Source organism: Seriola dumerili, unplaced genomic scaffold (assembly GCF_002260705.1).
Source record: "Seriola dumerili isolate Sdu_G_001 unplaced genomic scaffold, Sdu_1.0 BDQW01000191.1, whole genome shotgun sequence".
NCBI classification, from domain to species: Eukaryota; Metazoa; Chordata; class Actinopteri; order Carangiformes; family Carangidae; genus Seriola; species Seriola dumerili.
In genome coordinates this window covers 8,686,648-8,703,148 of record NW_019174446.1, presented here as the reverse complement: position 1 = coordinate 8,703,148, position 16,501 = coordinate 8,686,648, and the positions used below count along the sequence as shown (strand labels likewise).

General features: G+C 41.3%; 1 long non-coding RNA gene across 2 annotated transcripts in view; it reads left to right on the top strand.

Moving 5' to 3' along the window:
• The window catches only part of LOC111227778, a 96,792-nt gene that overhangs the window by 65,718 nt on the left and 14,573 nt on the right, over positions 1 to 16,501 (top strand). For both annotated transcript variants that reach the window (XR_002665357.1, XR_002665358.1), the window contains exon 3: positions 11,793 to 11,855. This is a non-coding gene — a long non-coding RNA (uncharacterized LOC111227778). The remainder of the gene's footprint in view (positions 1 to 11,792; positions 11,856 to 16,501) is intronic.

Below are 16,501 nucleotides of genomic sequence, written 5' to 3'. Positions count from 1 at the left end.
TGACCTTTTACTGATTAACAATTGCCAGTGGAGGGTGGAAAGTGAAAAAGTGGAGAGTTAAAGTACTAGAAGTTTTCACACTGAAAATCACATTATAAAGTTTGCTTTTGAAGTCAACTTCAGTATTTCTGAACACAAAAACATGTCTTCTTTTAGCGGCACTGTAATATGAGGAACCATTAAACATTAGAGTACACATGAGCCTTAATTGCCTTAGAAAAGACTCCAGTCAGAGGCATAAAATCTTCATCTAACAGGTTCTGCATGCAATACAGCACAAAGCACTTTTATAAGTTTGCCTCTTATTGACCCATTCTCACACACACACACACACACACACACACACACACACACACACACACACCAACAAGCTACTTTGCAAGGTGCTGATCTGACTACAGTGTGTTCAGTGGTCAGGCCAAAGGACACATCGACATATGGACAGGAAGAACCAAGAATCGAACTGCTGACCCTGTGATTAGTGGCCGACACACGCTACCTGCCGAGTCTCGGTCGCCCCCGTGTTCAACTGAAATTAAAAGTCAGTAATTGGATGTTTCATGTGTCAAATGGCAACTTCTGGAACATTTTCTATTTCAAAGTGCTACAACCTCTGACATGGTGTATGCTATAAAGTCTCGGCACAGAGCACTGGAGCAGTTTATTGTGGCTGATGTGTCTGTTTTTGTCATCATTTGTTAGGTGAGTTGACCGACAGCTGAATTTCCCAACATGTAGTGGACTGCTTCAACACAAACTAAAAGTTATATGGCCAAGGAAATATAAAACTTTACATGCAAGATTTTGGCTCATTTTCAAGCTGAAAATAACATATGTGCACTTGCTTATACAATATTTATAGAATACATGATGATAGACAGAAAAACCACTCCTGATGAGGAACCTCTGTAATCTTTACATCAGTGTGACAGTTAAATGTTACTTTTGGATGCTTTTAGTGTGAAATGTTTGCTTTAACTTGTCTTTTTTCAAACAGGGTCATCCTGTGACATGATGAGATGAGAAAGTTGTGAAAAGCTGTATGTATGCAAGTCCCACTGTTTAGGAATATATAATTCTCTATTGATATGCTAAGAAGACATTTGGGATTGGGGTTTTAAAGGCAGATATCCACCAGGGAGTTGTGGGCTCGCTGAGGGTAGCTGCATAATCAGCTCCACCATCAGCTAACTGATGTTCTGCATAATAGAGATGGGATTTCTGGGTCAGTGTGTGTGTGTGTGTGTGTGTGTGTGTGTGTGTGTGTGTGTGTGTGTGTGTGTGAGTGCGACTGTGGTGGTGGGGGTTTGTCCTTTTATCTGCATAGATGTGTGCATGTCTGCATGTGTCCTATCTGCATGTGTATGCATGTGTGGAGTCTATGTCTGTATGTTTATCTCAGTGTGTGCATGTGTGTGTGTGTGTGCATGTGTGTGTCAGGGGCACTGACCTCTTTCCCCACAGGGAGGACAGTCCCTGTCTCATTAGGGAAGAGAGATTGAGAGTGAGACAGAGAGACAGACGGACAGGAAGTGAGAGAAAGAACAAAAAAAAAAAAGAAAAGAAGAGCAGAAGATGGGGACAGAGAAAGAAAGAGAGCAGCAGGAGAAGGAAGGGATAGAATGTATTAAGGGGTCAAAGTTCACTCATCCATTACCACAATGAGCAGGAAGGGCCATGGCAAAGGAGGTCATGATGTTTTCTGATTCACACACACACTCACACTCTCTCACACACACACACACACACACACACACACACACACACACACATTTCCCGCTTCCCTCCATGAGGTGTATGTCACAATATAGACTTGACTGTGGTTTAATTGAATCAAGACACAGTGTGTGGGTGTTTGAGGTTTAGGAAACAGGGGAAGAAGGGATGTGGGGGTGGATGGTAGAAGAGTGTGTGAATGTGCATGTGTGTGTGTGTGTTTATATAGACAGAAAATCTGATTGTCAGTTTCCATGTGTGCACAAGTGCAGCTTGTGTGCGTATAGAAACGTGTGGGTTTTATATACATGTGAGTTAGGGATTACTCAGACCTCTAGAGTCTTGATCCAGCCTGCGCGCCTGGTGACAGACGGCAGGTTAAAATTTCTTTCAATGAATGAGGTAAAATGAGGTATAGCTCCTTTTCTTTTTTTCTCTCCCAGACAAAGCAAGGTTTATTTGAGAACAGAGAGGAGGGAGGAGGGAAGAAACTCCAACAGCAGCTATAAGTCAGAGCAACTCAAAGGATAGAATCTGGCTCTATTTGTTGTAAATATCATATTATAGTCATTAAAGGATATTAAAGTTACACTCTGTAGGAGAAAAAAAATGATTGGGGTTGAGAGAGAGACAGGGGTTGAGTGATTGAGAATAAGTGCATGTCATGATAATCCTGGGAAAAAAAAAAGAAAAGAATAGCACTGAAGTACAAAGCAACCACAACAGAAGCCCTAAACCTCAACAAAACCCACCACCTTATGATCACAGAGCAGTGTGGTTTCTCTGGCAGGAGTTTCCTATACTTATTATAGTCATAATCTAAACTCCTCCTGTGTTCATGTTACTGCACTTATGTCTACACATGCCTCATAGATCAGCTTCTTTAACCATTTGTGGGAGTGATGTGACTCAGACTTCCTGAGTATCCCAGCGGGTCAGTGTTCATACTGTCACAAGGCTTTCAGAGATCCCCTCATAGTCCCGTTTCCCTGTCTGAGCTTAGATTGCTGAGCTCGAGACATTTACGCCGCCTATTTGAATGGCTGCATTCAGATGTGTCGTCAGACCCCTGCAAATGTTATTCATGGTCGTTGTATTGCCTGTTAGAAAGTGAGAGATGGATGGGTTTAGGATGAGAGAAAGATTGATGGATATAGAGAGAAGAAAATGCAGAGAAACAGCCGAAGGGAAACGGAGCGTTGGACCGAGAAACAGACAGACAGCAAGGACAGAGATATATAGAGAGAGAGAGAGGGAGAGAGAGAAAAAAGAGAAGGATAGAATGAAAGAAACCACAACAGAAGCCCAAAGCCCACTAAGTCCCCTTCTCCTTATGATGCTGGGGTGTGGTGTGGTGCGGATCTGGCACAACTTCCTACAGTACAACCCCTCTCTAAGCATCTCATCTATACACCCAGTCAGACAAAGTCACAGCTAACCACATCACAACGTTTGTGCATGTGTGTGTGTGTGTGTGTGTGGTTAGCTCAGCTGCTCCCAGGCTCACAGAAAGCATACGCTGCCTGAGCGTGTCAGATCTGTCTCTTGATCTCATCTGTCTTTTTATTGCCTAATCCCTGTCTCTCTTCTCGTTCCTCTCTTCCTCCTCATGTACCCCTGCTTCTGCCCTTCATCTTCTCCCTTCTCCCTTCACCACCAACACCCCTCTCCATATTTCTCCTTAAGGTTTTTTATGTAAACTTAGTTGCTCTGGCAACGTAAGATTTTTTTTTTCCCCATCAATGCTAATAAAGGTGGGCCCATTCCCTGCCCTCCAACATACCCTTTTTCATTCCTCAGGTTTGATATCTCAGCAGCAGACTGAACCTCTCACAGTGTTTCCCTTCGCTATAGATGAGTTTCAGATAGTAGCCAACACACCATATGGGTCATTCATGCACTATCCCAGTGGCTTGAGAGTGAGACGATGGTTTGCTCATGAATGTTTCATTCTGGTTTACATAAGAGTGGCTCAGCTCTTTGGTAGCACACATGAACATATGATTACAAAACCCTTTCTGTTCCACTCGCCCCTTTTCTTTTCTGTCAGTATGTCAGTTTCTTGTACGTTCTCTGTCCCTTTAAATTTGCCTCGCCCTCGCTTTCTGTCTCATTTCATGAAAATAACGTCCTGCAATTGAGACATATCACCATCACGCTGAACCCTCAACATTTTTTTTTTTTTTCAATTTCAACTTGGGACATGTTTCATTTGAGTTGTTGATGCATCCGCAGAAGGAAATAGTAGGTAAAGGAAAATAAAGACAGTGGGAATAATAATGGTAAGAAAATAATTAACTACATATGTATAGTAAATTTAAATATAGCATAGCTAGAAAGCACTCAGAGTTCATAGCTCCAACAAAGCAGCACAACCTTTAAATTTGTTATCTTCATAATAGAAATTTCTAAATCTGCATCAAAGCAGAAACAGTGATAAATACTGAAGAATTGCTAAACCCTCATAAAAGAAAATACTCTCTCTCTGTGTCACCTTAAAGTATAAATCTATACTGTGTACAGCAGTAAGGCCGCTCAGTAGGTGCATAGACGATTTGTCTTCTATCTGTCTTGCCTAGAGGCAGCAGGAGACAAACTGCCTTGCCATAGTTCTATGTTCCCGAGATAGAACAGGAGGCTTTTCGTTGTCTGGCAAGGTCGTGAAACCTGGAGAAACTTTTTCAAAACTTTGGTCATATTTTGTTTTCCTACTGTCTGTGAAATGCACATAGAAGATACTGTATATGTGTTTCATTTCTCCATCCTGTGTCATGAGGAGAACTTGCATACTGCTGAGTCAACCTTTCTCACTCCTGCTGTTGTGCTGTAGGTCTCTGTAGGCCTGTGAACATGAGGTGAGGGCTCATTTTACCATCAGCCTTTTCATGTTTTTGTCCACAATGACTAAAGCAGATATTAATTTTGCCCTCCTGGAGGGCAGCTAGGAGCTCCCTCGTGTCAGTCTGTCTGACATTTAATTAACATCTTGATCAACTTACTGGGTTCAAAGTTTCAACTCTCCTGCCTCGAACGAGTCCTTGCCATTAATGAAATAAACTACCTGAGTCTTTTGACTCAAGGCCAGATTTACACACATGAAAGCACAGCTCAAATTTCATTCAATTTGCGCACGCAATCTGCCTGTAATTAGCGTCTGATTTACTGAGGCAACAGATAATTACACAATCAGTGACTGGGCCTGCCTTCTAGGCGCATTCTGTGAGTGAAGGAGAATCAACTTTTCTGCTGCATCATCAGCAGCTCCAGTTCACATCAAATCATTTCTCTGTCACAGTCATAAAACTCCCACTTTATCCTGAGGTGTCCTTTATCGACAGACACAAATCCAAACACAATCTGTCACTTAATGCAAACACGCTATGGACGGGGCAGTGTGTCTGCTTTAATTGTAATTACACTGAACGAGTACTCCCATCAGTTGTGGTCCAACACCAGCTCCAAAAGCTGCCATTACATTTTAGCTGCAGTGCTAAGTAAAGACACCCCTACGTCTGAGTCAGGTCCTCTTTGCCATTGAGCCAAGTCCCTCACACCACCCATAAACGTGAAAATAGTTAATGTGTTTCCATGCTGTTCAAATGCCTATTTCTGCACCAGTTGTGGTCCTAACCTCGGTTCCATCTCAATCTTCAAACATAGCCTCCAATACAGTACATATGAGTCAGGTTCTTTTAGCCATTTATAAACATAGTGCTGAGCAGACAGTCACCCACAAATGTCTGAGTATGTCTCCACACATAGAGCAGGGGCTCCAGACCTCTCTTTAACCTACCACTGAATACATTTTCATGACCCCAGGTCATTCAAAGATATCAGGAGCTGTATGAGAGAAGTAATAATCATCATCTCCTTTATCTTCTCTCTCTTTAATGCCATCTCACATCTCACTCTCTTGTCTCTTCATCACTCAGTGTGTCTGACTTACTCTCTGTCTAGGTGTTTGCAGTGGTGATAACTGTTTATGAGTCAGGCCTTCTGGAATGTTTCGTTGAGATTTTCTCTCTTTCTCTCTCCCACTCGCTGTCAGGTCCTCTCGGCCATTTAGTAGACTGTGAAGCTGACAGACGATGCCCATGAATGATAAATGATGACTGGAGGTCTGTCTGGTGCCAACAGAATGCATAATACAGCATAGATACAGCGATTCCAGTCCTTCCCACCAGAAACAGGGTGCAGTTACTGTATCGCATCTCTGGCAGATCTGCCCTCGGCAGAAAGGTGTGACTGCTTCAAGTGGATGGGATGCATCTGTTCCTACATACACTATGTCGGTGCGTTTCGCAGAGTGGGTGAAAGAAGACATGTATACAGCACATAGACATGCTTGCACTCCTACAAGTCTGTGTTTGTATGTGTTTCTGTTTCCGATTGGGTTGTTGGCACAGTTATACCCAGACTGCACCAGCATGTTTCTGTGCACATGTCTGCATGCAGGCACGCACTGCAGCTGCCTGTAAGTACTATAGATGTCTGTGTGCCAGTGCCAAAACATGTACAGTTATGCTGGTGTGTCTGTGCGTGTGTGTGTGTGTGTGCGTGCATGCGTGTGTGTGTGTGTGTGTGTGGGCGTGCGCACGTGTGCATGTCTGTCTGTCTGTGTGTTCCTAGTATGTAGGTCACCAATATATTTCCTGATGAGGTCTAGTCCTCTGGAGAACTCTACAGATATGAGGGCCTAAATTAGACACTATTATCTGTGTGTGTGCGTGTGCGAGTGTGTTTGTGTTTTTAGCGAGAGAGAGAGAGAGAGAGAGAGAACTAGACACCATTATCAGACATAATGGCTTATACACATGTATGCTCATTTTTGTGCACATGCATGCTCCTACATTATAAGTATGTTTGTCCATCTATGTGTGTAGGTGTTAATGTGCACGCTATTTCCAACATAATGTATTTCATGTATGTGTGTTTGTGTATGTGTGTGTAAAAATGACACATCGGCTTCATCTGACAGGCTTGTTGCCTGTTACCACTGACCTAGGCCTGTAAACCTCAGCCCTCAGTTTTAACAACTGTTGGCTCAGAAAGCCTGTCCATATTGCTGTTGCCGAGCCAAGCGGCTAATAAGCCTCAAGCACCACTCAAAGAGAACTATTCGCAGCAGTGGCCATGTGTTAAGGTGTTACCAAATGTAGAAAACACATATAACAGCCATAAGAAGTGTGTTTGTGGCATGAAGGGTGGAAAAAGCTGATTTCATAGTGTGTGAAATGCATTTAATTCCAGTGTTTTTCTTGCTTAAAATAGAATTAAGATGGGTTTTCTGGGCAGCTGAATGTTTTAACAGGCAGGTTTTTTGGACTTTGTCAATCAAACATGCTCACACATGATTTCATGCATAGCTGTTATACTTTTATATGGCTACCATTGAAGAACCAAGGGCAAAGATAATGAGGTTTCTTCTAGGCATATAGAATTACGCATTTTGTGTCACTTCCTTGATAAAATTTTTTTTTTTTTTAAATGTGGCTTTCAGCATAGCTCCTGATCTAGGACAGTTTGTTGAAACATTACATGTAATCCCCCTTCATTTCAGGATGTCTACATTTTCAGCCAGCCTACTGTCTGTAAGTCACAGGGACAATACCACATGCAGTCTATCTGTCAAACCAATTCGGAATTTTGCTAGAGCTCAGCCCAAAAGTTATATTCAACCCGAGAGAGATGAATAGGAGTGAGAATGTCTACCTTTGAAAAGCTTCATGCTTTGACCAAATCATATGCTGTCACTCCTAAGCTTTAGAAGGCCTGCACTTTTCATCAAAGCCCTTGATGGCTACCTTTCACAGCACTGTCGAATACAACCTCAAAAGCTTCCCTCCCTCCTTTCCTCCCTTCCCCTCCCAAATCTCTTTCTTCTCCCCTCCGATGTCGACTGCCCCTCTTCCCTGCCTTTCCTTCCCCCTCCCTCAATCCTTCCATTCCCCTTGTCCTTAATCCCTCCATCCCTCCCTCCCTTCCCTTCCCTCCTCAATCAAACCGTCAAATCCCTTCAGGTTTTTTTTCCCTCTCTGTGTATGTGACTTCAGTACTGTCAAGGTAGATGAAACAAGAGGAAATCAGATTCATTACAGTCATAACCTGCCATGATAATAATCCACTACTATTCTTCCCATGTGGCGGTAGGCCGATGTTACTGGCCTTTTTGGGGTTTATTTGCATATTTGTTTCCCCTTTGTTTCTTTTGATGATTTATTTACTGCAGAGTGAAATGACAGCAGAGATCACCGATGATTGCTGTCGCGGGCGGATGGGTGCCTTTCTCCCCCTTTATAATTATTCCCTTTTTTCCTGATTTTCAATCAAGTTTTCCACTCATGTTCCACGCTGACAAGAGAACGAAAAGCAGATAGAAAAAAAAAAAAACACACGTACATTTTAGCATGGCTAGTGGAACCTTTGCACTGTCTAGCGGGAACGTGGCTTCCTTTGTTGTCGTAATGATTACAGAGTAGGAAAAAGCAGGAAAAGAGAGGAGGAGAAGGGAGAGAGTAGAGATCAAATGGAAAAACACTGTAAACACAAAATGTGCTGGGAGGGCCACCTCACACACCTCCTACACACAGGACAGGAGAGTGAAAACGCACACACACACTCACACACACACACACACACACACACACACACACATCCTGCTTTTCGTCATTCAACCAATATAAAGACTTGATGAGCTAATGATAGTAATTGAACAGTGCAGTTTTTGATCTCTTTGAGTTAAGTTTGAACACAAAGTCAAGATGAACTTCCGGGAGCTTAACAAAGATGTATTTGCACACAAAACAATGTCTTAAGAGTTGTAATCACTGTGAGTTGTGTCCACATAAGGGCCTTGATTGCAAGACTCAGAAACTGTATTCCCAGCCTGTACCAGGGATCTACCACATGTACACACACAGTCATACACACACACTCATACACACACAACATACTGCCACCCTGTCCCTGTATTGCCCTATCCAGGAATAACAATGCATAATTCATGTCCTGAAGTCTCGTCTGCAGACAAAAGTCAGCGTTTGCATTTATTATTTATTGAAAACAGCGCACATGATGAATCCTTTAACAAACAGAGCTTCCAGTAAGCACTGCACCTATTTCTTCTTCTCTTGCTGTTTGTGTTTTGGCATAGATTTAAGTGGGCTCATTAGCAGCAATGAGGATGTAAGGAGAGGAGAGGAATGGCAGGGGAGGAAGAGAAAGACAGAGACAGAGAGAGACAGAGAGAGGGAAAGGCGGAGTGAGAGAGGAAATGAGGCCAAAGGATAAAGGAAGAATTTTTGTAAAGGTATGAATTAATGAGAGACTTGTACATCGCAAGCTAATTAATTTAACAATGAAATGCTGTAGGGAAAAGTTATACATTTTAGGACTTCATCACATTGATACAGTAAAAAGTTTACTATTGCTACCCAATGGGTATTTGAAATGACTTAATTGCATTGCAGAAGCTGGAGGTAATGGATTTGTGTCAATGTGTAATATTCTAATCTCTTTTTATGCGCGTTGCAGTGCAGCTACAGCAGTGCTGCACTTGAGTGGAATTAGCACAAGAAAAGTCACTTGCACACATAGAGACACGCATACACACACTGTCCACTGTCACAGTTACACTTGTTGTGTGGACAGCTTGCCATGAGGATGGGAGGCAATTTATTCTCTGAGTGAAGGGAGCATTTGCTATCCTATGCTAATGCAGTTATCATTTATTCCAGAGTACTTGCATTTTTTTTCTTCTTCTACTCCACCCTCTTCACCATCCATCACTCATCTAAGGCATGAGGTATTATCTTTGCGGAACATTTTATATTCAGTCTCCCCCTAGATGGGTGGAAGCACACATACTGTATACACACACACACACACACACACACACACACACACACACACACACACACACACACACACACACACACACGCAGTCATTTTTGTTAAATCAAAAAAATCAAATCTGGTCTAGCAAAGGTTGAATAATTGATGTGTTATGTTAAAAAAAGGAATGAAATAATCATAGCTTGTTGGATGTTGGAGAAACATCAAACCCAGAGTTGGAGCTTGGCAGACTGGGCTGAGCAGGGTAAGGGCCTTATGTATTTGGGACGGCTGCCCTGTGAAATAATAATGAATAGCAAAGAGTTAGGGGATTAGGAGATTTTTGTTCTGCACTGTACCTGACACTTTGCATGTGCCCACCCATGTTTTTTTTACAGAATGACCAGAGTACATCTATCCTGCATTAATACAGTAAGATTTTCTAAAAATAGTTTGGTTTGGTGGGCTGGGGAAATATTCCAGCAGGCCAGCAAAAAATGGATAAATGACTGCAGGAGAAAATGACACCGGGATCACAAGAAGTGCTGATATAAGGGGAAGATGTTGGTGCCACTCCACAAGAAATGTATCTCAGGGAAGCAACAACAGCTTAGAAAGCAAGTAGGACTTTTTAAGGAGCTATTTGTAAGTTTTGCTGATGCTACATAGCCATCATTAACAGCTGTTTGTTTACCAGTTGAGAAGAAATGTTGCGAGTTCATCATCAAACTTAATTCCTTTACTTGTCAAGAGCTGCCTCCGGCTGTGGAAAGCGACCCTCTTGTTTTGCTTCTATTTCTATCACTTCTTTTCTTGTACTGCAGTTAGCACGCTAACCAGCTACCCTCAGCCTGGTCAGACTGTCACACTTTTTGATACCGAGTCACTGCAGCGTCCAGTCTTCCTTGAAGAAGTGAGAGGGCGCATTAGAACCTCTTGTTTTGTAACAATGGCTGAAGCTTGTGCAAAGACTGGTAAGTAAACAGGTCTTAATGCTAACATTAGCTATGAAGCAATAGCAAAACTTACAAATAGCTCCTTTAATATCGGCAAAATGTTACATTTCTAAATTAAAAAGTCATTTAATTTAGTTTTTTTCCCAGAGCACAAAGAGTTGAATAACTGTAGTTTTGTCTATCAACAAAAACCACCTCATCATCAGAATAGTACCAATAAAGTAATAAAAATGTGCATAGTATTAACTTTTAAAAGCATATTACTTGGCACATTATTTGGTGCTTCACTAAGTTATAAGCCCATGGAACAATATTTGCTGGTTTGCCACTGTAGACTAGTGGGTCTCGTTTTCATGGCAATAAAAGTCAGCCATGAGTACATATTGTACATCTCTTTATAGATTCATGGCCACATACACACTCACACAAACATCACTATGCATCGTCGCTTCAAATGAAGATAAACTGTTTTTATGTTTAGAACCACCTTTTCAGATTGTCCCCATTTGGGATTCAACAACAGTGCGTGATGAATACATTCATTCCAAGCTCCGGTGAGGGCTGTGCAGCCGTGCATCTCTGACCAATATCTTTTCATGATTATACGAAGGCTGTGCGGTATAGATTTTCCCATACAGCAGCAGAGGGATATAAATGTTTTTTATTATTACTGTTTAAATTTCCCATTCGCCATCTGCATTTTTGCCCACAAGTTCCAATTTGTGTTTAGCAAATGATCTCAGGGAATGAGATGCAGCGGGGTCAAGAGGTGCATTTGCTCACCCTGTCACTATGAGGGTTGGAATTAGGATTTTATAGATACTTAGAGATACTGTACATACAAATAAGGAATGCAGTATGAGCAACATGATGAGTTGCTGGAGAGGGGATGAAGAGGGAGGGTGAATGACTAAAAGTGTTCTGTAACCTGAATTAGTTTGAAAGAAAAAGCCTGATTTTGAGTTATTGTTTTTAGAATGAAAAAGATAATGTGGAGAAGAAGCTTATTTAAGGTGCTCATCTCAATAAGGCCTGTGAATAAATGAGTATGTGAGTGGCAAAGAGACAAAATGTGAGATAGGTTGTCTATAGTTACTGATTCGCTCAGGGATGACATATGAAATATGGTCAGCATGCATCAAGTTTTACTAAATACTGACATTTTGTCCCCACGTCTGTTTATTCCATCCCAACTCTAACCTCCATGCGATTTCTGAGCCCTCTGACTAGAAAGAGTGTTCGACTCAGGGGGCTTATTTTATTAATTCACTGTTTCCTCTGTTACAGGCCCCCTTCTTTGTAGTCCACATTGCGAGAAGACCACCTCACAGGGATTTTCCCCTTCACCAGGTAACCACAAAGGAAGAAAAGAAGCACATTATCCACATGTACACCATACCCCAGAACACACACTCTCTCTCACACACACACACACACACTCTGTGCTATACAATGCTGACCACCAGCACAGCAGGAAACACACACGCGCACACACAGACCCTGCATATTATCTTTATGAGGTGTTATACACCAGTGACCACCAACACAGGGTCTCACTGTTCTCTAATCCACACTCAAGCTGAAAAGACTGCTCCATGCAATGGAGGGATTACACTGTCGGATTAATAGGAGTTTTAATTTGAGTCATTGTAAGAGCCCTCGATAATAAGAATAGGTGCAGGAAAGAATACCACTGCTTCTATATGATATTGTTAAATATGTTACAACTGTACATTTCAGCTACTGCCTGTGCAGCAATGACACGGACTCTCCATGTGTGTGTCTGTGTCAGTTTTAATTTTGATGAGCACACAGCTTTATAAGACTATGAAACCTACAGTTAGAATTAAAAGTACTACAGTACAGCCACAAATTATCACTCATGAACATTCCTAACTCAAGTAAACAAATATGGCAGACTAGCCCCTCAAATACCCAATATTTAGTACATCATGATGTTAATTTCCTAGCCCTGTTACTATCATATGACTGCTGCTACATCGAAATGAAGACTTACACAAATGTTGTTAGAACCAGCATGGAAGTAGTTAAAATAACTATTTGTACTTAAAAATAGTTAATCAAACTTCATTCATTTACCTGCAAGGGAGCTGTCTCCAGCAGTGGAAAGCAACCCTTTAGCTTTGCTTCCATTTCTATCACTTCTTTTCTTCTACTGAAGTACACTTGCTAACCAGCTAGCCCAGGCCCGGTTGGCTGTCTTGTCACTTTCCAATACCGAGTCACTGTAGCGTCCAGTCTGCTCTGCAGAAGTAGCAGTGCTCAGAGGGTGTATTACCTCTTGTCTTGTAAACACAATGATTGCTGTAGCTCTTGGCAATACTGGCAAGTAAACAGCTGTTAATGCTAATGTTGGATACATAGCAATAGCAAAACTTGCACATAGATCCTTTATAGCCAAATGACAATATTATTTGCCTTTTGCTATGCACTTAATCCCCTGGAAATAGTATGTGTGCACAGGCACACACAAGCGGACACAATTGTGTGCTACATAAACATGGTCAAAACAGAGAGAGAAAGGAAGGGAAGAGGCCAACTGACAGGCAGAAAAAAAAAACAAAAAAAAAACAAGAGTCTGGCCCAAAGAACATTTGCAGCAGAGTGAAGAAAGCTTGATGAATGGATGGATGACTGGATAGAAGGAGGGAGTGGAAAGGGGAGCTGTTTACCATTCTTAAAGGCAACAATAAAACCATGGATTTAAGCATAAACAAGGGTAAACAAAAGCAGGCTTACAGAATAACACTGTATTTTTCCTACAGTCATTCTTTTCTTGTCTCTTTCTTCTCTTTCCTCATCCTACCAGAAACGTGACAGCTGTTCTGATTACATCTGCTTCTTTGTGTTACAAAGTATAGCAGGAGCTGAATTAAGGGGAAAAAAAAGAAGAATTATATGTTAATTAAATCAACTTGGATTAATCACATTTTGCAAAAAGGCCAGTGTGGTGCTTTATGATTTCATCTCCCTGGGAAAGAGAATACAACAGAGAAACAACCAAACCCTAAAATCTCAGAGGTCGCTGATCCATTTTACTTAATAGAACCTTATTAAAACTTGCCCTTCAAAGCTGGGATAGCATTTTTGACACTGCTGGTTGGAATTTAAATCAATCCTTTGCGTCACAAATAAAATTGAAAACTCAGCAGACGTCTTAAACAACACAGAAGGATCTGAATATTGATTATTTTACCCCTCTGTGCAGGTTTGGAAATGATTTGGATTCCATCACTGGCAAAAAATGACAACACCTGTATCATTCTGCGTTTGGCTTCACACCTTTCTCATTTTGTTCAAATAGACCACCACTCCTGAATTCCACGTAGGCTACAAGCTTACATTCATCCTCTGGATGCTAAGCAAACAAATCCAAATCTTACACAGCTGCACAGAATGCTTATTTGCTTTATCTTTAAGTTTGCATGAAATAAAATCAATGTGTACATATGATAGATTTTCCATACAACTGCGTATCTCTGACTCTGACTTTCCTGGGTTTGCTTTAAAACAAGGCAACTGCTGAGTTACTGCTTCCAAAGGCGAACCTGTGAATAACAACCTCCATCAATGTAATTACTGCGCAGCACAAACAAATATAAGGCATGAAAAGTAAATTCAACTTTAAGAAATTATAAATGGTAATTTTGGATTTTTAGAGGACTTTTTCTTCTTCTTGACATCCCACTCTTTTATATATATGGGCATCATTATTTATTTCATCATTATTTCTTTTAGTATTATGCCTGTAGTTGTCTTGTTGACAGCTACCAGCCTCACAGGAAGCAATTACCATCACCACATTGAAAGCCCTGTTTACAGCTTTTTATTCAGTTTTTTTTAATAAGCTGCATGCATCATGCTATGCTGATATTGTTATTATTATACAAGATATTACTACACGGATTTCTGAGCCAGTTATAACTGTTACAAAAGCATAACAGACAAGGGAGAAATTTCTTTGCTTAAGAAAAGTAAGGGTAAGGTTGACACTTGATTAACATTGAATATTATTGTTAGTCAGTTAATACTTATAATAATGAGAGACTGGCACTGCCATGAAGTCAAGGCTGAATCTGTCTCTTTCTTTTTTTTTTTTTAACCTGCTTTCATGTGTATTATAGTTAACCAAAGCTGAACAAACCTCTGCTATACCCACTGTACATAACAAAGGTATTATCAACATGCTCCTTGCTGCTTGACCAAGCTACAACAGACTTGCTCACTTCAGGTGCAACTTTGATAGAAAGCAAATGGACAAATTCATCTTTAGGTAAAATGAAGACAGGATAAAACCAGTTAAAATTGCAGACTGAGAAATTCCCAGCTTGACACAAATAATAAACGTAGATATTGTTATAAAACTACAATATCTTTGCTGGAATGACAACTATTTTTAAATGTTCTTTTTTTCCTGACTATACATGCTAACAAGCAACAGCACTGCAAGAAAATGTGAGGGGCAAAATGCACTAGAGTAGCCTTTTTTTTTTTTTTCCCTCATGCAGAGGTGTACATTTGAATATAGCTGCTAAAATTGTAATGTTTTAAGCACTAAATTGGGATGTGCTTCAGGATCGGCAAATTGGGACATCCTCGTTGATATGGAGATGCTTTTGGCATGGAAAATGGCACGCCTCATGTATTATGCTAAAAAAATACACATTTGAAAGAAAAGTCTGATGCTGTAAGCAGGAAATTGGGGTAAATTGGCACATTCTTCCAGCTTTACATTAATTTGTGCTTGTGCTATTGTCAGGGCATTGCGGGGTGACAGACAGATGGGTGAGGGCTGACACATGTTTTTGGAGGAGTTTAAAATTCAAATGCTCCTCATGTGTGAATACAGACACCTGGGGTAATCAACTGGCTGTGTGTGTGTGGTGTGAGTGGCATGCAAGGCTGTGTTTACCCAGAAGCCTCTCTGTCCCTGCCCGTCTTGTTGTCAGGGTGTCTCCCTTGCTATCTGGTGTCAGGTACACTGTCATGTTTGCTGACTGATTAAGAATCATGCCGGTAGAAAAAAAAAAAAAAAAAATTATCAAAAGAGGTTGAAATTATGGAGGCGAGGTATTTATTTGTGTTTGTGCTCCTGGTATGGCTGATCTGAGAGCTATTAAAAATTCATTCATTGGTAATACCCTCCCACTCGTCCTTCTCCATCTCCCTTCCCCTCTCTCCCTCTGTAGCGCGCTCATTTTCTCAATGGTATCTCTGTCTCTTTGTGTCAGTTCACTTCATTTCATTGGCATGGGGTGTGATTCACTGTCTCTATCTCTCTTTGTTCAGTTTGTCTCTCCTTTCAGTCTGTGCCTCCATCCCTCTCTCGCCTCTCTCTTCAAAAAATCTGGCATGAAATCGAGACAGGAGAGCGCCCGCTGCTTTTCTGACACACTCTTCCTTTCTTAAATCAAAACCAACTGAGGCGAAATCAGGTTATTACCTTAGCTGTGTTCCTTCTTTCTCCCTCTCACCCGATCTTCCATTTTTGCTCAAGGTCTATGAAATTCTACACTTTGAAAGGAAACAGAGGGCAGCCGGTCAGTCAGACGAACGGGTGTGAGCTGGATTTGAAAGGGGGATTTGCTGCATAAATAAAGCAGAGAAAAAATAAAATAAATTCTGAAGTGTGAGATGGACATCCGACAGGGTTTCTATCTGTGTGACTATATGCGCGTGTTTGTGTGCATATATGCTTGCCTCTCAGCCTCCCTTCAAACTTTATGCTTCATGCCCCTCTCACACACACACACACACACACACACACACACACACACACACCCACACACACCCACAGTCCCATTATGTGGGGTGGTGTTGACTGTCTAGCCTAGTTTGTTTTGGTCAGATATTTGTGATTTTTTTTTCTGCATCCTTTCATCTGAGGAGAGAAATAAGCATCGACCGCAACGTTTGCCCGTATGTGATCTCAGAAAGAGGGAGCTATACATATGGTCTGCAAGTGAAACAACTTT